We start from the raw sequence: 25134 nt of genomic DNA, 5'->3' as shown, positions 1-25134 counted from the left end.
TTTTCTTCAAGGTTTCAGAGCTAGATTTTATAGGTTTTGGCAGTCTGTACCTAGAAGTCTCAAAATTTTTCTAAAAGCAATATCTCATGGCCATAAATTATCACAACCATTTTAGGTTTGTAAAAAGCCTACATAAATCTCCCTGTAAGCACAACAATAAAAAGTGAAAATGTGTTTAGTAATGTTTCTTGGGTCACCATTGCTCTGAGTTGCATGTAACAGTACCCTAAAAACTACAACTGGAAGCCTATCTTATTACCTATTTGTTAACTCCCACCATAACATACTGCAGTAATAAAATCACTAAGCTGTGCTGTTTATTGCCCTTTTGATATGTGGCAACACAAGTGGACCACAGGCACTCTAAGATAAAACAGGAGGAGGCTGTTTTTCAATATTAATAGTGCAGATGTCAGATCTTTGCCTCCTTGGAGCCAACAAGCCAAGTTTGACTGTTGTGGGCTTTCTGAGCAGTTGATTTCATGCAACCTCTGGGTTCCTTATTTGCTGGTAGAGAGAGAGCATTGCTCAACACATGGCTGGCATCACTCTCAGTCATTCTGGGAGAACATTATCTAAATGACTGAGCTGTTATTGGAAACATCCCTGCAAGCTCAGCTGTGCTCTGTGCTTTGTGAACCTATAGGAAAGCACAGTTCTTGCTTCAAAGAGCTCATAATGAGGTTCAAAATAAGGCCCACCACATCAAAAGGGAGATACAGGACAGGAGGGAGGGAAGATGGGGAGAACTGAGGTGCTTTTGTCCACTGGGGCACAGCAGCACCAGGCCTTTAACTCCTCACTGCTCTGAGCTGCTCAGTGTAAGGCTTTTAATTGTGGCTGCTCCAGCCAGTCCCCTTTCCCAAGAGTGTGCCCCAGTTTGCAGCAGGACTTGATCTGAATCCAAGCCCTGCTCTGTTTCCTCAGCAGGGCTGTGACCCAGATCCAGCAGCAGCTCAACAGCTGCACAGCACCCGCTGCTGCTCAAGGAAGTGCCCAAAGCCAGCCTGGAAGGGCAAAAGTTGGATAAGATTTCTGCTGTGCACCTGAGCTGCTGCAATTGCATTTGATTACACTTAAATGCAATTAAGTAATTTAATGATAACGTGCCATGGGTATTTTTTTCACCCAGTTCTCCAATTGCCCCATGACTTTACATAAATGTGATGTGATGGTCATGTCAAGGTTTTTTCACATTCTTATTTTTCACATAGTCACTGCAAAAGATATAACATTGTGTTGTTTGGTTATTGATGGTGCTGGTATCTCCTTGCCAGGTGATTGACAGCCAAAAGAGAGTGAATCTTTAATGTATCTTAGCTTTTAATACTGATAAAAAAAATATAACTCTGGAACACTGGAAAAGGTGCAGTCAGGCTGTTGGCTGGAAAAATGTGGGATTTCTTTTGTTTTATTCTGTGTGAGTGTGAAAAACTGCGTTGCAAGTTTCTCCACCATAGTCAGCAGGGCAGGCAGCTAAACCTGTGTCTCCCACTGAATACTCAGTAAATGACAAAGCAGGTATGGTATTAAAGGGGTCCCATCCTCATTTTGTATCAGAGAATTCTTCCCAAGGCTGAGAAACTTCCCGTATCGCAGCTGCTGGGAACCTGCCCTTTAGGGACTTTTGTTTTCAGCTCAAAATTTTGTTTTTTCTCACAAAACCACTGAAAAATGTGGTTTTGGAAGCTCCGTTCCAGAGGTGATGATGGGGGAGGAGAGGCAGTTAGATATATGCTATGGATACATCTCAAGAGTGGAAAAAGCATCATCCTACACAGCTCACAAAAACTTAATTTTCCTCAGTCTCTGGAGCTGGAGGCTGCACATCCTGGAGTAAATGATGTAGTTAGAAATTGGTGTAAAGTAGAGTTCAGTGAGGCATAGCTCAGTATTAGCTTAGCTGTCCAGTTGTTCTACTGGCCACAGAGGTTTTCTCTGTGCTCCCAACACCCTCACATATCTTTTTCCTTGAACTTTGGGGTAGCACTGCATGTTCAAAGCCTCACATTATCAGTGTCCCTTTAAGGGCAGCTCAAACCTGAGCCTGCTCCTGTTGGATTTGCTGTGTTCTCTGTGGCAGATGATCTTTCATCCCTGTCTGTGTGCCAATGCTCCTGCAACTGCTGTTGCTGCAATCCTGTTTAGCAAAAGCAGGTCTGGAGTAGGGCTGTTCAAACAGCACAAACCCCTCCCCTCAATTCTTGTATGAACACTTTATTTTAACTGCTGAAATATTTGATAAGCAATATATATTGCAGGTACTTTTCAGCTGTTCTAACCATTTCTAATGTAGCAGGTTACTCACTATAGATAATTGTCTTGCAAAAAGATAAAATCACCAAACCTTCTAACTCCTACCAGCTTGTTGTTGTTTTATCACACAATTGGATTTGAAAAATGCTGTAGGAGTGAAAAACAGCAGCTTTAGTGCACAGCCAGCTTCTGTTTGTGTAAGTGAAAGCTCTGTCTGTCCTGTAGCTCTGTCCTGCCCAGGTGGAGACTTGGCCATTTGGTGTGAGAGTTTGGGGGTGAAATTCAGCCTTTACCCTATAACAGTGCCAAAACCCCCACCAGGACACTTTACAGGTGTCAGGTTTTTGGCCAAGGAGAAAATGAAAAGTCATCCTTCCATTCTCTTGCCCCATGCCCTGACCTTTGTAATTCTCAAGTAAAAGAATTGATGATGATTCCCTACTTTCCACTACTCCTCAAAACAGAGAAAGAAAAGTCATGCCTGGGAGTGATTGGCAAGAGAAAAAAGGGAGTTGGGAATCTGTTTAAAGGAAATTTTAAATCAATGTGCACCTCAAAAGATGCAGAGGGCGCTCAGACACCAAAGGAATAATTGGTGCTTTGAGCTGCTCTGCTTCAGTTTGTGCCCCATGACTCTGTAAAACCTCCTGTCCTGTAGTTAAAATTACTAACCAAGTGATTACACCTTCAAGTGAACAGTGTATAAAGGTATGTTCACATTTTGGAGGGTGTTTTTGTTGTTTTTAGGAGAATGAAAGCAACTCAAAGGGACAATAATATTGTATTGTATTGTAATGTGCTTTCTTAAACTCTAGAAATGGCAATAATAGTTGAATTTTATTTGAAGGATGAAAGACAGCAGCCATTGTATACAAAACATTCCCTTCTTTCTTATTTATAATGTTTCTAAAATTATGCTTGGAAATGTAAATTGTTCCTTTGATAAAATATTTAAAGGTACATCAGTTTGTACATTTGAATACCTAAAACCAAAACTCACCTCTAGTATTGGTGTGTGGCCCAAGATTTCCTGACAACTGTCTGCAGTATCTCAACATTCCCATGTAATAATCAAAACTGTCTCTTTTATTCTCTTAAATTTAGGCTTCAAAACCTGGCTAGAGGAAAATAGAGGTATCTTGGCTTTCTCACTTTTTTCTCTCATATATTTATTTAAGCCAGATTTTAAGATGTGATCAGTTTTCACCACTATGAAATCTGTTCTTTTCTTTTCACTCAGCATGGAAATGTAAGATTTGACTTTTCCAACTCCAGTTATCTGTGCTGAATTTCTTTTTGTGTTTTTGAGAATCTGCCCTTGACTATGCCTGAATAAGTAGAGATGATGTATGGAACAATACCTATAGTGAAGAGGCATTCTCCTTTTCATTTTTAAAATGTTAATAGTTCTGCAAAATGTTTTCATTTAAGTTGAAACTATCCATTTGTATTGCTGTGTGGAAGAAGTGTTTTCTCCAAACTTAGGCCTGTTCATGTTTGCTTTTCTGGCTGAGAAAAATATTTTTTTCTTATGATGCACACATAGAAAAACTCATACATAGTATATTTTAAGTTGTAGTGTTGTTGAAATGGGAAATAATGAGGATAATGATGGTGATTGATGATGATGATGATACTAATTTGATCTCCATCGAGAGGATTGTGGAGTTTTTGAAAGGTCAGAATCCCTGGTCATACATCTCAAGGAAACCTGTTTTGGTGTGACTACATTACACCAAATGTAGTTACACCAGGGTTTGATGAAAACAATTTGTGCAGGCACACTGGCCTTTTTTATGCTTTTCCACCCTTTGATCTTCTTCCTTGCAAGGATCACTCTCCATTCCATTGATCCTGTGCATTTAAGGAAGCAGAGTTGGCTTCTATTTGTGTTGCAGTGATGGTCTGCAAGGTGAGAGGTTGTGGGTTTGTCCTCTGCAGCCCTTCTCTGTCTGTTCTGGTTTCTAACAGATACTTCATAGTTTTTCCAGAAGCTGTAAGAAGTTACTGCTTAAATGAATATTCCATATCTGTGGCATGTGAAGGCATGAGAAAAAGGCATTGCTGCAGTTCAGCTCTCACGTGTCGTGGCTGAGCTGCACCGATCACATTTTCATGGTTTCCCAAGGAGAGGAGGGTTGTGAGATCATCCCATGTCTGGTTTTGGCAGCCTCCTCCCTTCCTCCCCCTCTCTCTCCCTTTGTCTTCAGCAATGACTTCTGAACCCCCTGGCTGAGTTCAGTCTCATTTTCTAGAGCAGAAGGCTGAAATGTATTAAATTCCTCAAGGTGTAATGAGTACTGGCAGTCAGGTAGTGCAGGGACATTCCACAGAGGAAAAAGCTTCCAGTGTAAGATGGAGTTAGATAATCAGCACAGGGCACCTCTAAACAAAGACATTGTTTCATCAGTCCTGCTGTTTGCAGATATGTTTGGGTTTGGGCTGCTAAATGTTGTGCTTTGTGTCAGGATTAATCACAGAAGTGCTGCTGCATGGGAAATTTATGGGAACATTTTGCAGTCAGAAGTGGATTTATTTTCTTTGCTTGTTTGCACACTTGTGTGTGTGTGTGACAGCAGCCTCCTGGGGGAGGCAGACAAATGCAGCCTTTGGGGCTGGCCTTTCAGCTCTCCACTGTCTCTGCTTCTGTTCCTGCTTATAGACAAATGGAAATGTGTACTAATACAAAAAAGAAATCTTTTATACAAACCTGTGTGGTGGCTGTGCTGCAAAGGTGGAGCAGTTTGACTGTGAAAGCCTCTTGGAATGTACCTCTGGTAGCAAATGTTCCTGCAATCCAGACCCATCCTCTGCAGATATTTTATGCTGCATTTTCCTCTTTTCTTGCTAATGGGAGGAAAATTTGCCTCTTCTGTTGTGCAAGTGACTGATAGTGCTCCAGGTGATTCTGTAGCAGCCGTGTGCCCAGAGTTTTTGAATATCCTGCACCATGGACACCCAGAGCTAGCAAGGATAGTGACAGCATGTAGAGCAGTGGAGGGGAAATTATAGACTTGAAATAGGAAAAATATTTACATGGTTTTCAAAGGCCCATACTAAGGGTTGTGTCCCAAGGCAGGATTCAACACTAAAAACTGTAGGTAATTATACACCAGTGTATATGTACTCATGTTACATTTAAAACCTTTTCATTAACAAGGTACATAGAGTACTTTAATTGTCACATTCCAGTATTGATATTTTCTCTCTCATGTTGTCTGTACATGACCAAAATGTAAAAACAAAAGACCAGACTATGTGGGGATGACTCACCAGCAGCTGATCTCAGCAGCTCTGCAGTCTGGGTTTTATCTTTAGAGTTCAAGGAAGATTTTTATGCACAGAGCTGTACTTCTTGATATTTAATATTTCAGGTCTCATTCCCACTGACAGTCTCAAGCAGACAGGGTCATGACTTAACTTGTCCATGAAGTAAATAGAACACTATTGATGCCATAAAGATAAGTCATATTCATTACAAAGACCACATTAAAGACATACTTGAAGAGGCTTGTGTTTGGAAACCAGGACAGGCCAGATTGATAATTGTCTTTGTGATATCAATTCAGTCCCTACACACATAAGCACAATGATTAGAGCTGGTTGGTAATTGAGTAACAGATTTGTCTTTTTATGTGCTTCATAATACATTAAATAGTTTAGAATCCTGTAGGGATGTATTTGCTGAAATATCCTAGAAAAAATTAAAAATACATCAGTTTTTCTGGCAAAGTGATTCCTTGGAAAGACTGATAAAAACACTGTTTGTTTCAGTTTGCTGCTTATTTCAAACTGGTAGAAATTAGGAATGCATTCTTTAATTAATTGCCCGGCTGCATTTTCCTGACTGTATATGGAGTAGTTGCACAAGAAATCTGTCTGCACGTTGAACTTCTGCACTTGACTCATTGAGGGTGGGATTTGGTTACCTCAGTGTCAGTATCTGCTGTCATTTGAGACACCAAGGCATCCCACCTGGCTCCTGGCTGCGATTTCTGAGGGCTGCAAGTCCCCAATCAATCTTTCCTCCTGCCTGAAGCCCTGTGCAAACATTTCAGACTTGGAGTCGTGTCTCAAGCAGCCCCAGTGCTTACACACAGATAGGTCACATCACACCTGACTGACTCTGCCAGCTGGAAAACACTTATAAAGTGGAGCTGTGTGTACAAAAAAGTCATTATACAGATTTTCTCACCTGAATGTTAATCCCAGGAAGAACAGCACTCGTGTGCCAGGTGTCAACATCTTTAAGTAGTGTAGGACTTCCAGTTTTGTCTCATGGAACAAGGTGTGTGCAGAAGGGAGAGCAAAATCCAGCCCTGGAATGTGTGCCAGTGAAATCCGTGCCCCAGGGAGATGTGTGGGCTCTGAAAAGGAGAATAATACGGGGGAACATCCTGGGGAGCAGAAGAGAGGCAGCACTGATAGGGACTACAGGGCTGTCCAGCCTCTGTGTCCATCTCTGGGCAGTGACAGATGCTCTGAGAAGATGGCAGTCAAAGCAGGGCAGTGTACAAGATGCAAAAATCCTCCCTGGAATCCTTCAGAGATTCCTTCAGGAATGTGGCCAGTTGCTCTGTAGTCACAGAGTCAGTTTTAAAGTCATCATCCCATTTCCTCACCCAATAACACCATCTACTTTGCAACCAATAAACAGGCATCACTGGCAAACTCATGAACTTCTCAGGAGGGCAGTGTAACATTATTCTCATTTCTGGTCTCATCTTTTGGGTTTGGACCTACAAACAATTCATGATATTTTGCCACAGAACTTTTGGGTTGCTTCTGGAGGTTTTGCTTTGTGTGCTGCATTTGTTTTATAAACCCTCCTGTGTCCTGGCAGGATTTCTGCATCCAAAAGTTAAACCTTAGAAAGCAACAAGAACAAGAAAAAAAGAAAAAAAAAAAAAAAAAGACAAAGTCAGAGCTTTACAAAGACTGATAAGCCAGGTGGATTCTGCTCAAAATGCTCATGTTTAGTTAGAGAACAGGTAGGTCTAGAGACCACTCATCACAGATTGTCACAGTTTGATTTCCTCCAAGAAAACAGCTTCTTGTCCCAGTATCTAACACCAGCTGTTGGTAGGACTCAGATTGATACCTGTGAGTTAAGGATGGCCTAACTCTGCTTACATCCATGTGCATTCAGTCAACATTCCTAGAATCCCACTCTGAAGCAGGATATGGGAAGGAGTTCATTTCTATGGAGAACAACTTCTGCACTTGGGATGAAGAGACTTCCCAAGGCAGTTTCCTAAAGAGAAGGGTAGGTTCTTTGCTTAGGGTAACTCATATAATTCAAAAATGGGGCAAAAAATTGCCCCAAATTGCCCAGTTCAGCATCATCAGCAGTTCCCAGGGTTTCTGTCGGTCACATCAAAAAGTGACATCTCTCTCAGTCCTTGTCTTGTTTGAGTAGAAGCAAATTGTGTGCACTATTTTTGTCCAACAGCTTGCAATGATTAATAGGGGAGACCAGTAAGGAAAATAATGTTTTTCCATTCAGCTGTCCCTTGGCTCCTTTCATTTTTTATTTTTTAATTTTTTTTAATTTGACAGGAAACAAAACAGAAATATGATTTGGGTTTTGTTTCTTTTTTGTAAGTACAGCAGCATTTCTCTGTATTAAGCAGTTGGTCAGAACTTGTTACAAACACACTGACTGTTTTACACAAAGCATTTTATCCTTATTGCTTAAGATGCAAATCAGTTGGTTGTATTTGACCTCACTGACAGTAAGAATAAACAAAAAGATATTAATTGAATATAATGCTTGAATATAATTCAATAATTTTATAAGCTAGAATTAAAATTAATTAGTTAAAACTACTATGTAAAATGTCATTATATAATGCTATTTGTTGGGTTATCTCCTCAGAGCTCCCTCAAGCCTCTCCCAGAGAGTCTTCTCACAGATGTACTCTAAGCAATTTGTAAATTACTCCAAACCAAACCCTTATCCAAACTCAGAAAACTTTGTGACTATTTGTTGTTTAGATCTTAAAAGTTTCCACTTGAAAATTTTCAGCTCTGTGCAGATGGTTTGCAAACAATCTAAAGGAGGATGTAGGGAAGTAAAATTCTTATTCCCTGATTTTGTAAATCTACTTACAGTTAGAGAAAACCATTTTTTAAAAAGGAGGCCTTTAAAGAAGGTGATGTGTTTTCTATAAAATGAAATCCCAGTCCACTCTTGAGACTGGAGATTTGCTCTTCCCCACAGCTCAGTGCCCATTAAGATACACTGTTCAGTGTACTTATAAAAGTACACTGAACAATTTATATTAAAATACAAATATAACATATAAAATATATAAATATAAATATAAAATTTTGAAGTCATCTAAACATGGATAACAAAATCTGTACGTTATCTATTAGGTCAGAATTCCACGAATTACCCCCAAAAAAGGAAGAATAATTTATTTATGCACATTTGGTTAGTAAATTCTGTGGCACACTCAAGATAACTTTTCCCAAAATTTGGTGGGGAAAGACCAGTGACAGACCATTTGCCAAATATATATTTACAGGGAAATAAAACTAAAAAAAACCCCAAAACAACAAGGAAATGACCAAGCCACAAAAAGCCTTCTATGAAATATGGTTTGAGGGCAAAAAAAGCTAATTCTTGATTATGAAAACATGACATATACATTAATCTGTAGCTAATTCAGAATAAATTGTCATAGGTGTGAGACATCAAGACCTATGTGGGGGATTATTTTGTAAACAAGCTTGCAAAATCAAAAGATAAATTCCACTGGGGAAGTTAAAAAAAAATGATGGGGTTTTTTTTGCCTCAGTTTTCCTGAAACTGCAGTTGTGTCTGTGTGGTATCACTTTCTAAATCTAATTTCAAGTGTAATGCCATAGAGAATGCTCATAGACGTTGTTCTGAAGTGATTTATCCTCTAAATCACGGCTGTCTTACTGCCTGCCTTCATCTGAGCCTAAAAGTATAAATGAACTCCAAGGCTTTGATCTGGAAGGTTCAAAACTCAAAGGAGATTTTCCAGGGCTTTGAAGTTGAGCTCTAGAGGGGACAATGCACTGTGCACTTATTCACTGGGGGAGTGCTGTCATCAAACAGCCAAGACTGCACCAGTGTAAATTCATTACAGTGTTTGATGTAGCATTATTACATTAGTATTCATTTTGGTTTTGAGTCAGAATATAGCAAAAAAAAAAAAGAGCTGCTTTTGCTGTGTGACTTCATTTGTTAATTAAAATATTAATTTGTTTATGGCAGAATTTTACAGAGTTTTTTTTTTTAAGTGTGTCCTGTTGTCACCCTTTCCACTTTTAAGTAAACTTCTGAGAAACTGCAAGGAAAAATTTATGTAGACTTTCAATAGGGGTTGCAGGAGGTACAAAGTGCCTCCTGGCTGAGCACACCTTCACTGTTAAATCAGCAGGCACCAAAGTTATTTCTGGATCTGAAAATATCAGAATATCAGAGTAGGACACAAAAATAAATAGCACTATGTGAGTGTTCCCAGATAACTTGGTAAACACATTTTGGTTATTCTGTAAAGAAAAAAAAATAGTGTTTTAGTTTTTAATTTCTGCCTTTTCAGTTGAGCTGTGTGGCACCTCATAGATAAAGAACATTTGATTGAAATCACCCTCTCTCTTGTGACCTGGACCAGATTAAAACAAGCTTTTGCAGATAAAAGACTTGTAGGTTTATCTTTTCTGTTACCTGCTCCTGAAGAGCTGCAAGCCCCTTTCTGTAATTTCATGGTCCTTTTGTTGGGAATGAGTATCATGAGGCTGGGGACAATGGCCTGCTGGGACTGGCTGTTTCAATAAAGACTGGATTATGATGAGGAGGATTTTCCCCCCTCTGTCCTTGGCAATTGGGATGATAACTAAAGCAAGTCAGCTGGCACATTCATCTTGATATTTCAATTTACCCTGGCTTTGTCTCACTCCTTGTTCAGAGGTTAGCTGTTCTCCACCATTTCCAGCTGGCAAGTACTCACTTCCTGAAAATCATAGATTTTATTCTCAGTTCATTCAACAATTAAATAGTTCACCTGGGCTAATTTAGCAATCACTATTCCTTTTTGTGGAACAGATTCCTGGGTTTTTACATGCAATATTTTCCTAGGCTTTTTTAATCCTTCCTTGCTAATTTTCTGCTTGCTCCCAGCTACACTAAAGTGTAATGGGTTAAATACAATCCTTTAGCTCCTGCTGCATAAAGATCTGTAATTTAGCCATGATGTTCCTGCCTGGGGAGTGGATTGCATCCTTGGCTTGATTCTGCTACTGACCTTACCTGGAGAAGTGGGTTGTGAGCACTCAGCAGAAAATATATAAAAGTACACATGTTGTGTACTTTTGAGAGTCTGTGGTGCATCTTCCTGCCATTTCAGAGACACGTGAAAACCTAGGAGGAAGAACATAATTTCTATCTGGCATTTCACTCCCTTATTGCAGCTTTGCTTACTGTCCCACAGACTGAGTGAATTTAAACCTTATTGGCCACTGCATTAGCTGTAATTCCCTAAACATCTTACAATAAAATTAACACAATCAGTGGACACAGATGTTACCAGATTAAGGAATCAGCTATTAGTGAGTAGGTGCTTAAGCATGGTAATTCTTTAAAAATATGTTATCATTACAGTACTTTCTAAGCATGCAAATGGATTTGTTTCCTAAAGTAAACAAGAATATGCATCCTAGCATCCTTTAGCCCACTAATCTGGACTAGATCTAGCCAGAGGTAGAAATCAAACATGCCCATAATACCTGTCAGTTCCCCTGCAGAAAATGTCTTTACAAAGCTAATCCTTTTCTGCTTCCGTATGTGCTAAATTAAATACACTCTAGTGGGATGCAGAATACTTCTTCTAACATCTTCATCACTGGAAGTGATTGAATTTTCAGTTTAACCTATTTGCAGCCTGAAGTTTAGCTGAATGTTTATCATGCTGAGGACAGCCCAAGGAAAGTTTTCCTCAGCATTTTTCAGGATGTTGATGCTGCTTAGAACACTCGGTCAGATGCAGAACATTGGTGTAAAAGTTTATGTTCCTTCAGAAATGCTACTTGTGGCATACTGTTTTATTTTAGCAGAGGTGAAGTCTGGGAAAGACCTGACTGTGCTAATCACACACTGTGTGTCCCCACCAGTGTTTGCCACTCTATTTTTACACAGCTGGTGACAACTGAATGATAAGTTGTGTTTCATGGATGGAAATGTTACTTTGCTCCAGTTCTCCTGGCTTTCTCCAAGTTTAACCATGTCTATATACAATGTTTGTAGTAGATTTCATCAGCAGTGCATCTAGAACTTTTAATTTAATGCTAGTTTTGAGAAATAGCCAATCAAAAAGGTGTAACTGTGTGGATAAACATCCAGGATATATTATCACATGCTGCTCTGTAATAGAATACTCTTTCTAAAGATTTTATTATCTGTCTTCTTTCTGTATGAGTGCTGGCCAGGAAGGAGGAATGCTTACAGCAGTATATTTTATTCTCCCCATGTTGTGAGTAAAAAATTAAAACAGGGACTGGACCGCTATGGGAGATCACTGTGGTTTAAATCAGAGGTACTGTATTCCTCTGGCAGTCATGAGGAAAACAAAGACAATTTAAGAAAAAAAAAAAAGAAATAAATATAGATAATAGATAATAGATAATATATAAGTTTTATATATGTGATTTATATTATAGATAATATATTTTAAATTATCTATTATATACATAGATATAATTTTTACGTCATATCCCAGAAACCCAGCTGTTAATTTGGGGATGAATATTATGATTTGGGAGCAAATTAGAGAAAAGTTTATCTGTGCAGTTGGCTGATTATCTTGCTGAAGGTTGAGTTCTACAGGCTAGAAAGGCTTCCAGCATTTTGTTGAATGTAAAAGATAACCTTTAAGAGCACTGCTCATATTTTCAGAAGTAAACTGCACAGCATTTTTTGCATAGTAGTGATTAATATTGTTTATTTTGCAGTAACACTCAGCTATCTCCTCCAAAGATCAGGTGCCACTGCAATGAATATTTTCTATGAAGTTAATCACAGTGATGTTAAGTAGGGATAGGATTAATATTCTGGTTGAAACACAGAGAATAATTTCCAAACTCTGCCCCTTTTTTTTTTTTTTTTCTTTCTGCTTCAAGGTACAAATCACCTCTACAGAGTTGTATTTGTAATTTCTATCAAATTTCAAAGTCTGCTGATTGTGACCTCTGGATGAGTTCCCTTTGCAGGCATTCTCACATTCAGCTTGCTACTCCTTCTCTGTCAGTGAATTCAGGAAAATTTGACCATTCCACTGCAAAAATATAAATAAATTGAAAGGCTGAGGAGATTGCTCTGTGCTCAGCTTGGCATTCCTTCATAAGTGTAAGTAATGATTGGTGTTTCACTCCTTGCTCTGGTGATACCCTGCAGTTCCTGAATGAAAAAGGCTGAGCTAGCTTTTTTATTTACTACTTAAACTTGGAATTCACTTTCCAAAAAATGTAACTCACCAGCTTTTAGGCATCAAGGGAAAACTTTTCACTAATTTACTTTTAAAAAATCCAGAAAGAAGCAAGTATAATATTAGTATTATAACAAAGGATTTATTTTTTCTAATCCTTTTCTGGCTCAGGGTTGCACACTTGGGCTCTTACACAGCAAAACAGCTCTCCCAGTTTCTGAATCAGCTCCTTGAGGAGGAAGTTGAAAACCACCAGGAAACTCTGGAAGTTTTTCTTTTGAGATGGTCTGTTTCCTCCCTCTTTCTCCTGTCTACTTCAGAGTGACAGAAGTTAGAACAAATGTTCAGTTAAAGAAAATACTTCAGAAACAAAGTGGAACTTGAAACAGTTCTTGAGATCTCCTGTAATAGCTAATTCTATTGCATTGTTTTTGATGCAATGTGTATGGTGGGAGGGTTGAACTCACACCACTTTATGATAAATCAAATTACTTACTTTTAGAGTAAGGAAATAATTTTTGTTTTGTTTTGTTTTAAGCTAAGACAGATGGAATAGTTTTTATAGTTTGGTTGCTTTAATTATAGGATTTTAACTAAGAAAGTTTCAGGTGTCTGTGATTTGAAAACTGTAGTATAAACTTCAAACCAAACTTTAACTGTAGTACAAACTTCAAACCAAAACACCATCACCACTTTTGATTGATTCTGCCACAGTGAAGCACACATTAAAGATGTTCTATATATTTCACAGTGATAGTAAACATGTCCTTTAAATAGAAGTGTTCTGAACTTCCATGTGTAAGAGCACATTTCCATGGGATATCTGCTTAGAGTTGCTTTTTGTTAAAACTCCTTGTTAATATTAGACCAGCAAATTCTCTAATCTCATCACAACTAAGCTTGCCAAACACAGGTTCTTTTACCAAAAAAGTGGAAATATCAATCAATTTGCAATGCCTTGGTTATCTGTTACTATCACTTTAATTTTCGTGATAGCATTTTAAAACCCCCTTGATTTCAGGTGTCAGCTTCTCTCTTTAAAGTAGTTTTTACCTCTCTGATCCAACCTAAGTTTATAATCAACAAATCATCTTCCAAATGAGCACTGTTGTAATTTGTTTTTAGGGACACAGTAATAGGGAAATAGTAATAGGGAAAGACACATCATTAGTTGATAAGGAATTATCTACAACAGCCTTAAAATGTTAAAATACTGACTAATAAGTTGTTAAATAATCCAATCATTTTCTTCTTTGGAGTACTTTCAGTCCATTACATTTCATGTATAGTTAATTTATCCCATTCAGCCTATATTAAAATGTCACTTTTACACTGAATTCTGAGGTCATGGTAGTGTGTGACCTTCTTGGGAAAGAACAATGGAAGTGGTTCAGGATAAACAAGTGTGGAAAATGCTGTTCAGTGGATTTTAAGTTCTCTGTATTTTCAGTAGGTTTTATGAATGAATAGGGCTGTCCATTTAAAAAGAGCTTTTATTAAGCCTGCAAGGCCACAGATTTGATATGGCATTCCTGGTGTTACATTGTTAGGCAATTGCTTGGCATTTCTGAGGAGCTGGAAAGTGTTTTTTGGGAAGTGTGAGAGGTTCCTTGGATGTTACTCTTCTGTTTGGATGTGAATCAGCGAAGCTCCTCATCTCCCACCTGGAATCATATTTATAAGGCTTTCCTGTTTCATCTTCTCCAAGAAATCTAAGTAGAGAATTTGCAAGGCAGGAATGATACCAGTGTTTTGGTCAGCACCTTCTCCTGTGACTTAAAAAGCTCCCAAAATATATTGTAGAGAAAAAAATGCAGCTCCTGGAGTGTTTTAAAATCATCTACAGCAAATTCTGTGGTGTGAGGGGAGGGAGAGGAGTGTGGGGCAAGAAGCTGAAACTAAGAGCCATGACTTCAGAGACAATTTTTTTTTATTGGTTTTTTGTGGGATTTTTTGCCAATAAATCTGGTTCTGCAGTAAACCTGCTGTGGAGATGAGTTTAAAGTGCATGAAGACAAAGACCTACAAATCTGCCTCTGTGCCATGGGGTCACAGGGTCCCTTAATCACAGGGGACACAGGGAAATTGTCACCTGGAGAGAGGGATGGCACAGCAGCTAAAACCTCTGCAGGCCTCCTCAAGGGAGCAGGGAAGGAACTGCTGAGGTGGAAAAGTGCTCTCTCTGAAAGCATGAGCATCCAACAACACATTTCTCCATTTTTCAGCAGTGTCTCAGGTTCTTTTCTCTGACCTGCAAAGTAATGTGGCTTAATAGGTTAATAAATTGAACTGGCCACAGCTCCTGGCCAGTGCAGATATCCACAGAGGTTTGGTCACAAGAATCCAATTTGATTTTCAAGAGCAAATTAATTGACAATAGGACTAGCAGATAGTAGAAATACCTAATTAAAATTCAATGCAAAAAAATAATAAACCTAGATATAACATATAACATATAACATATAACATATATAACATATAACATATATAATATATAATATACAATATATATTATATATATTGTATATATATATTATCTATGTATTATATATAGGTATTACTATATATATGTAATATATAATTATATATATATAATATATATAGAGAGAGATAGTATTAAATATCTAAGTCACCTTGCAGTGATCCAGTCTAAATGAGTGGTGTACTCTGTAGGCAATTATTGAAATGCACCTGGTTTCATTTTAGGCATTCATTTTAATATTATAATTTAAATTTAAAAGGTATTATTTAATATTATCATTTTATTGGTGATAATTTGTAGTCAATAATCAAATTTTTTGAGTCATCACTTATGATTCATAAATGTTGTAATGAATGTGTTTATATATATATTTTACATATATATATATATACTTTCTTCCTCCCAGTTGGTACCAAGTATATTTTGGATTAAATAGATAAAAACTGAAAATATTTAGGCAACAGCTCACAGCAGGAACCATCATCAGTGAAGGTGTGTGTGTGAACCAACAAGTGAAACACATCAGGGAAGAATGGCTTGTGACATTCCTAACAGTCTTGACTGTGTTATACAGATGTGTTATACAGAAGTATATTTTATACAGAAGTATATTAAATGTGTTATACAGAAGTAGATTTAATAATCCAAGTTATTAGTTATGTAAGTACATGATGTGTAATAATGGAATTATTAACTGGGTGAAAATGTTTCATGTTGCTAATGGAGCTATTTTCTGGAATTTTCCCCTTTTTGTGCAGCTTTCTGTGTGAGCCACAATCAGGGTAGGAAGGTTTAGGTGCAAGTGAGGGTACACCCCTGTCCCACATTCCCATAAATTCAAAAGTCATCTCATGAAGAAACTGTGATATCTTCTGCCATCATCATTTATGCTTTGTAGTGGAAGTAATTCCAATCAAAGTCCTGTGGACGGAGTGGAGAGGTGTCAGGAGGGATATGCTGCTTTCTTCTATATTGTGTAAGACACAAAAAACATGCACAAATGGAGGAGGGAACAAAACTTTAATAATCCCACATGAGGGAGACAGAATGTACCAATCAAAAAACTTTTAAAATTGCCATCTGCTAAATCTTTTTCTCTAGAGGAACAAAATGCCCACAGCTTTATTTCTCATATTAGTAGAAACAGTGTTTAGAACTGGAAGGCTGGTATAAACATGACAAATGTTATGAAATGGAAGCAAAATATTATCAGACAAATCAATTTAAATTTAATTCAGGAATTTTTTTTCTGTATTTTAAGGAGTTTTCTGTGTCCAACAGTTCTCAAGCATCGAGTCTATTTTTAACTCCTAGCCCTGAATGCAAGCAAATGGGAAAATCTGAGTTGAGGAGAAAACTCAGCAAAGAGAGGAAATGGCTTTTGATTAATTTACTGGCAGGTCTGTGTATGTAATAGTGGGAAAGCAGAAAATATAAACAAGTCTTTTATTTGGTCTGAGCAAGTTTGGGAATACAATGTAGGCATTTATTGGAAACAAACCCGCAATGCAATGGAAAGCAGTATTTCAGCTGGTTCTGGGTTGTTTTGTTTTTTCACAAACCCTAACCCTTGTTAATCAGCTGGTTTTCATGTATATATTTCTAGATGAGTAGTACTCCAGGAATAAGAGGTGGCTGTCATTTTGCAAGTGCTGAAGCATTAATATTAAATTCCCTTGTCACCTGATGATCCCTGTTAATTGAAAACATTGCTGTATCATAGCTACACCATCTGTTGAGATCAGCTGAGGTGGAAGCCTGTGGGCTCTGTCCTTGTAACAGGGCTTGTGATGCTGGACTTTTTGGGGTAAGACTGGGGGGGCATGATCTGGTTTTAGTGGAAATTCTTATCTCTCTTAACAGTCTGATTTAATAAATGCACCTTGAGATTGTAGGGGCTTGGTTTTCCCTTTCCTTTTGTGTTTTTAAAGGAGCTGGGGCTTGTGGGTCTTTGTCCTGCTTAACACTTGTGTTTGAGAGCCAAACAGATGAGGTCAGGAGGGAAGGAGTGCAGGGGGCTGCTGCAGGTTTGGAGAACTGAAAGTTTGCCCAAAATGCAGTGACTTTGGGTGGTCTTCTCTGGATGACACATGGGAATAAGCATTTGAAATGTGACTCATTTTCAAATCAGTAAAATGGGGAAAGAAGGTGGCTCCACTTCATAAGTATTCTCAAGTTTTTCATTTTCAAAAGCAGCAGACACGATTTTAATTTGCAGCAGATTCCTCTTTATAAGAGCACCAGTCCAACACAATGTTCTGAGCTTAGGTTAAGCAGCTTGAAATAGTTAATTTTACAAAGCAGAGCAGTAATAACATTTTCCCCTGGCCTTTTCCAGGTTCTTCCTTCTCTTTCATCTACTGAATAATGCATGAGGCCCTCAGAGATTTACACCTATGTGGAATAAAATTTTTTAATCATTTTCTATACACTCCCTTTTGTATTTTGAGAGTGAGTCTTTGTTTTTTTACCTGCTTCTAGAAGCAGGAAAATCAAGTGTAAAGTTGAAACAATTTGAGTTATTGTTGTGATTTAGTTATAGTTAGTTCTACTTAGAATATGAAAAATGTGGTGGCAATCAGATTATATAATCTGGAAATTCATTGGATTTTTAATGAGGATCCCAAAGCCCTTTCGGTTAAACTCTGATGTAGAAGAATACATTTTCATTACATTATTTACATTTTCATTACATTACATTATTTTCTACTAGACTCAATCTGGAATAATTATCTGCAATAAAAATGCTAAAGATGAGTTTTCCAAAGGGTGGATAGCCTACCCATCTTCATATAGAAAGAGAAAAAAGCAGAACCCACGTTTGATTTAACAGATCAAAACATTCCTGCAGTAGGATCTGATTTCAGGAAAAAATTGCTAAAGATGAACACTTAAAATCAGTCATGAGAAAACAGAACAGTGAGAAGTTGGGGGAGAGTGTGTTTTCCTTCTTGAAAATGTTATGAGGAGGAAGAACTATTTAAAGGATTTGCACTCAAGTGACAGAGGTATTTTTAAGTCAGATGGGCAACAGCTAACTCAAACATTGGGAAGTGAATGGATATTCTAGAAATGTCATGAATGCTGTAGCAGGTCGCTCAGGGAGCACTAATCAAGGCTGGGAGCACATTGCAAAGCAGTAGGAGTGAAATGAGATTACATTCAGTTCATAGTGGTCATACCAAAACCAACACTTGACACTCGCTGCAATTACTCATCTGTGCCACTTACAAATGCTTCTGATATAACAGAACCACATAAATTTGGGGGTACAGAATGTATTTTCACAAAGGTACATTTCCTGATACTGCAGTCATTTCCTAGGTCAAGTGTACCTTGAATACAACTTTAAATTCAGTCCAACAGTGCTGTTGGAAGTTGGTTTCCAACAGAAAGTTCTGGGTGGATTCTCTCTCCCAGCTGGCAATCATATGGTGCAGCTCACCCCTTCCACCACCCTTATTTTCTTCATTTTATTGCCACTAAGATTTCACATTCTTACAATAGTTAGAGAGTTGCTTTTTTCTTGGCTTCTCCTGCAAGCACTGTTTATTGTTTAGCCTTATCCTATCCCAAAGCCCAGCTCCAATAAAGAAGAAACATTTGCTTGAACTGCAGGAGTAAATAACGACATGCTGGAGGCAGAAAAAATAAAGTGAGTGAATGTGTGCCTGCCAGATCAGAGATCATAAATCTGCACACAAATAACTCCTCTCAAGTTGTTGACTGGGACATTTACTGTGCTTTAGTCCTTAAAAATGATTTTTCTTTGCACATCCTTAGGTGTGGAAAGTCATGGTGGGGAGTAGCTGGTAGGAGTTGGGGAATAAAGCAAATACAGGATTTGGAATACAGGACATCAAGGGCTCAAAAGGACAAAGGAGTCCAGAACAGCCTTTTCCAAACTTGTGGAAATTTCAATGTCATTAATTTTGATTTTGATACTCAGCTTTAACATTTCCACATTGCAGCAGAACCTTGAAGGTGGAGCTTTGACCCTTTGTTCAGACCCGTTCTCCATTCCTTCTGTTGTAAGCAGGGGATTGCTTGCAAATCAAGAATTCTACCAGAATTCTACCAGAGAATTTGACACTGAAATGAAGTGAATGAAATTTCAGGAGCTCACCTTCCTCTTGTAAGAAAGATGTTCAAGATTTCTTTTAAGTTGTTCTTCTATTCATTTATGATTGGGCCAAACTTCAGGCACTGCAGAACTTCAGTCTGGATGCTTTCTTATAAGCTGGGAGTAATCTTGTTTTTCAAAATAAGCAGTCTTAAATCCTTTAAAAAAACCTTTCTCTGTACATCCATGTAACTTGGCCAGTCTTTTTTTTTGAAAAACATGTTGCATTTGAGACACGTGACTAAGGATTTAAGACTGCCTCATATTCTAAATGCACAAAAAGTGAGACTTAGGATGGTGCGCTAAACTTAAGTCTGATGTTTCCTGATATTTAAATTCTCTGGTACAATTCTATGTTTGCAAAAGGGAGAATCAACAAAGAGGAATAAAGTCTGAACTCTACCTTCAAAGTTCAGCTGCAATGTGTAAATTTTAAAACTGAGTATGCAAATCAAAATTATTTCCCAAAGATCAGGGCCATGGGCTGCTCCTTCAGCTAAGGCTATTTTCATGTTTGATAAATAATTTCAAATATGTGCTATTTAAGTCAAAATGGCTGAGAATTAAGGTGGTATAGAAAATGTCAAATTGAGGTTTTTTCAACTAAGGAAATTGTAATTTGAGCCAGCTCTCAACTGTAGCAATTTGATGTTAAATTAATTTGTGGCACAGTTAAATCACATAGCAATCTATGAATGCCTGCTGGATCAAAGGGGGACCTGTATCTAGAGAGAAAAGTGATGGTTTACTTTTTCCTGCTATTTCAGTATAAATTTTAAGTTGTTTATTTTTCTTTGAAAAGAATAATTGAATTTTCATTTTAAGGTGATTCAAATAGGCATCCAAGCTTTTACCAACTCACATGCTAGGGTGATGCACATTAAACATTTATAACTCTGGATTTGAACTTGCAAATAACAACTTCAATGGTTTTAGTTTAACTTTTGCATTTTAAGTATGTTCAAGGTTTTTAAATTTTATTCAAATCACTTTTCTTTAAACAATGTACTATGTAAGGTGAAGGTTCCTGGTAATGTGGGTGATTTAAAGTTTAAACTCATTTTTAATACCAATACCCTCAGTTTTGAACTCTGTTTCCCCTTAGCATTTATGACACTCAAAATGCTTACTGATACAACTGATTTTGGGGAGAGATGTAGTAATTAAATAAACCTCCATTTTCTTCAATTTAATTAGGTTTTCTGACATTACTTGTATTTTTTGTCTGGCTCCTGGACAAGCAGTGAATCATCTGCAGTTTGACTGGGGTAATCTGTGATTTGCTGCCTTGCAAAAACAAAAAAAAAAATCTGGTCTCACAAAACAAAAGTGTGTCTCCATACATACTGGTTCAAAAATATGCTGTGATTTCATCTTTGCTGTCATCAAAAGGAAAGGTCTTTGTGGCCAGCTGAGCACACGTGACAGCTCTGTCATTAAAATGGAATAACCCTGGAGCAAAAGGGAAGATGTTTGTAAAATGAAACTTCATGGCCAAGTACTAGTTAGGAGCACTTTATCCAGGGATTCTTTGTGCTGTTTATGGAGATAGAGGTTTCCAGCTTTAGGAATGAAGCTGTCTGCTAGAATTCAGATTTTACTATTAGAGGTGGCTATTACTGTAGCTTTCATGCTACAGTAATAGTTTTTATTTTTAAGCATGATATCATGGCACTACTGAACTGTGGAATTGCCTTTCATATCCCTACTCCTTTAAATAGAAAAATTTGCTTCCTGGGCATTCAGTGTTTTATTTGAGGATGGAATGCAGGAATTTATTTCTACAGTTGCAGTTATTTCACAATCGCACATTTGGCCTCTTTTAAAAAGTGAGAGGCCTCTTTTACTTTTTTAATTTTTTAATTCTGGAACGTTTTGACTCAGTTGCAAATGGGCAAAGGAATGCAGAGCAGTTATGCTATGTCAGTGTGTGACTGCTCAAACATTTGTCATTCTTAAAAGTTCTTATTTTTATTGAGAATACTTCAGAAAAGGCTTCCAGCAGATAAGTATACATTCATTTGTGAGACCATATATATGGAGAGGGGTGACCTCTTTAAAATACTAATACTAGCAGTGGAATAATAAATTACCTATTTATTTTATCTCCTGGAAAAATAAACCCATCATTTTCTTGTGTGTATGCTCTAGGCCTTTTCCGAGTAAAAAGTGCAATGTGAATCTCATCCAAATTTCTGCCATCAGTTCTGTACATTACATTGCATTTCTTTCATTACATTTCCATCAGGTCTGAAATAACTCCTCCAGGTCTTCACATGAGTTCTTTGAAATTCAGGCCACTCCCCCATAGTGCTGTGTATGACATCAGTTTAATTGAGGCAACCAAGTTAGAAATTCGTGGCAGTGATAACAAATCCATTGTCCCTCCCTGTCAGAGCTAATTAGCTCTAGGGATGGAAAAACTTTCATTCAAAGCTGAACTGCCCTGTTCCAAAAGGAACAGTGAACAAACAGGGATCAGCATCCAGAAAAGTGAGTGAGGACTTGGTCCCAAGGGTTTCTCTCTCCTGGTGCCCAGTGTGCCCAGAGCAGTGATGGTGAGAGGCTTTTGAGGGCAAAGAGCTCTCTGAACTCCAACTATTTCAGAGATGGAAACTCTTCCAAGGAAGAGCTCAGCTCTTCAGGAAAAGAGCCATTGCTTTGCTTTCAAAAGGGAAAAATGGAACTTTCTCCTGATTGAGCCCCATCTTGACTCAACGTTGTCTCCTGTGGCACAGATGACATGGGGAGATGTGACTGGGAGGAGACGGGTTATGCTGTGGGTCTGCCAAAGTGCTGGGAAATCATCCTTTGAGAGTAGGTTACTGCGGGTAGTGCAGGTTGAGTTAAGATGGAATTATCCTGAAAAATGAGGAAAATTGTCAGGAAAAAAAATTATTAGCAAGAAGCTTCCCTAGGCTCAAAAGCAGGAATGATAAAGTGTGTGAGTAGGAGGTGGGGGACTGCAGCAGCTTTACAGAAAAGAGTACAGATGTTATTTCAGAGCCAGCACAGAGGATTAGGCAGCACTTTCTTTTCTCAAGAGAGCAAATACCACCTTTGGGACATATAAACAGGAATGCAGTGTTCAGGACGCACAAAGTAATCCCACAAAACCTCAGAGGGAGCACTGTGTCCAGTTTGGGGTAACTGTGTTTAAAGAGAATTAAAAAAGGCTCTGAGAGCAAGGCAGATGATCAGCAAGCTGGACCATAGGACCTGTGAGGAATCTCTTCTCCTGCCTGGGGAATGAAAGTGTGACAGTGACTGTGAGGGTTTAGAATTCACACAAAACTTGTGTCAGGAGGTAGGAGCTGATGTAACCTAGACACCCTATACATTTATATACCACTTCCCTGACAGGCAAAATTTAAAATTGGGTATTTGCTATAGCAACATGGATTTAGGAGAAATCTCCTGAAAGCTCCAGGAGATGCTCTCAGAAGGTCTTTGAGAGGAGGCTGAGTCACATTTATATCAGAAATGCATTTTTATGTAAAGTCTTCTGCCTTAGGAAAGGGGATGTTTCTGGAGCCCTGACCAGGTAGTAGGTGGGAAAACACTACTACAAAACAAATATTATTATTAGGATTGTAGCTGTCTTTTGCACACAGTTTTGAAATGTAAAGGGATTTATTTTCTGCTTTTTATCAGATACCTTATTTTCTTTTTAGAAATTATCAGCTGTCTAGTTTTGAAATGAATGTTTTGAAATTTAATTCCATGCATATGATAATTTTATCAGGAAATGGCATCTGTTAAAAATGGCACCTGAACTGCCCTTGCCAGTTGTGCTTGATATCCTTATTTTTAGTGTTCTGAGCACAGAAGAGTAAAGGGGAACTTGAGGGTTTGGGAGAATTCAGTTCTTTGTAAACTTACCAGATATTATTTTTTCCTGGTAAAAAAATAGAGAGAGCCACCCACCCAGGGGAGCACATTGGCCACCCTCAGGTGACAGAGGCAGACACAGGTGACCCAGCAATATCTCACTTTTATGTAGGGCTGCTCACAGGCTGTTTCTCTTCCTTCATTTTAAAAATGTTACCTAGTAATGTGCTGGAGGAATCTCATCACCCAGAAAAAGCTAAATTGTGCAGCTCCTAAGCCACGTGGGAGTTTGTCTAATAGAAATGGTTGAAATCAACCAGTCTGAACTAGAGTTTTTTTCTGTTTTCAAGAAAAAAGTTCATTGTGTGTTTTTTCCACTCTCTCATTCTGCAGTCTAATCCAGTGCTGAACAGATCCTCCTTTTTGTGTTTAGCTGTCACCAAACATTTTGACTCTTGAGCTTTTTTTTAATTACATTTTGACAGCCTTCATTGCATCCTCAGAGACTTGGTAAATTCTTGGCTGGAAACTCTTTTTAAGTAACACTGAATCTAACTCTGTAATTGAAAAAAATCTGGTAGGAGCCAACAGCATCTTGCTTTTTCCCTAGTAGGTTCTCACTGATCCAAATCGCTAGCTCAGTTCTGATATTCCAGGTTTACTGTAGTTTTTTACTGCACCCTTACCTATTGCATGGCAAATTGTTGGATACCTGCAGAAAGGGCTGAAAAACTTTTCTGCCATGATGAATCTGCAGCACTGTTTCCTCCTGAAATGTGCATGAAAATATCCACAAAGAAAAGTATTAATGCCAGAGGACTTCCTGGCTCTCATGGCTGTGCAGGGGCAAGCTATAACTATAAACTATAACAGTTCAAGGTCAGACAAATAAACACCTTGAAGGATGTGGGAATGCACATCTTATTACCTACAGTTTCCATACCTATATATAGACATATATAAATGTATGTATTATTTTTCCTTTGTTTTGGGAAGTAATTTGTAAGTTGTAGGTGCTCACTGATCCAAATATCTGGCTCAGTTCTGCTATTCCAGGTTTATTGTGGTATTTCACTGCACCCCTACCTACTGCATGACAAATTGCTGGATACCTGCAGAAAGGGCTGAAAAACTTTTCTGCCATGATGAATCTGTTTCTGTAGCACTGTTTCTTCCTGAAATGTGCATGAAAATATCCACAAAGTATTAATGCCAGAGGACTTCCTGCCCCTCATGGCTAAGCAGGGACAAGCTATAACTATAAACTATAACAGTTCAAGGTCAGACAAATAAACACCTTGAAGGACGTGGGAATGCACATCTTATTACCTACAGTTTCCATACCTATATATATATACACATATATACATACATGTATTATTTTTCCTTTGTTTTGGGAAGTTTTTTTTTTTCTTCCTCTCCTGGAAGCCAAAACACAAAGTCTATCCTGTCTCAGTTTCTGGTGGGTGAGAATGTTGTTGTCAGCTCTTTTAGCCTTCCTTTCCCCCCTTGCCTCAGTGCTGAGGTATCAGATGTTTATTCACTGGTGCCCACTGTGCTCTTAGTTAAGAACATGTGTCCTGGCAGGGAAAACATTAGATTCACTAGTTTTTAATGTAGAAGTTCATTTATGCAGGAAAATTATTTCTATGTCATATGTTAATAATAAATGTTGTGGGGTGGGGGGCTGTTTTGTTTGGTTTTTGTTTGGTTGGTTGGTTTAGGAGTTAAGGGAATGGAAATAAAAGTGAAACTTTTACAAAAAAACCACATTGGTTTTAGTTCACCAATATTCTTTGTTCTGTAGATGCTCTGTGTGTCACTTTTTATTCATTTCAGTGTAGAAGATGGAATTGGCCCAGTCAGCTCCATATTTCTTTGTTGTCTTTTGCTTGCTGAAAATCATGATTTAGCAAGGAAGTATTGTTTCAGCTGCCAGGACACGAAGCTGACTTTAGAAATAAAATCTCCCAATCTAGAAATTT

General features: G+C 38.1%; 1 protein-coding gene and 1 long non-coding RNA gene across 2 annotated transcripts in view; one reads left to right on the top strand and one right to left on the bottom strand.

The window, feature by feature from the left end:
• LOC135456204 (potassium voltage-gated channel subfamily KQT member 1-like) overlaps positions 1–25134 on the top strand; it is a gene marked incomplete at its 5' end in the record, with an annotated part of 404683 nt that overhangs the window by 108949 nt on the left and 270600 nt on the right. The window lies entirely within an intron of this gene.
• Positions 5570–10073, bottom strand: LOC135460248 (uncharacterized). Its single transcript, XR_010443195.1, has 3 exons — positions 9962–10073; positions 6452–6623; positions 5570–5950 (listed from the first exon to the last, which is right to left on the bottom strand). It is a non-coding gene; the product is annotated as an uncharacterized LOC135460248 (long non-coding RNA).

The sequence above is a fragment of the Zonotrichia leucophrys genome, chromosome 1A (assembly GCF_028769735.1).
Source record: "Zonotrichia leucophrys gambelii isolate GWCS_2022_RI chromosome 1A, RI_Zleu_2.0, whole genome shotgun sequence".
Lineage (NCBI taxonomy): Eukaryota > Metazoa > Chordata > Aves > Passeriformes > Passerellidae > Zonotrichia > Zonotrichia leucophrys.
The sequence above is the reverse complement of the archived record's forward strand: the minus strand, read 5'-3'. Positions and strand labels throughout refer to the sequence as shown.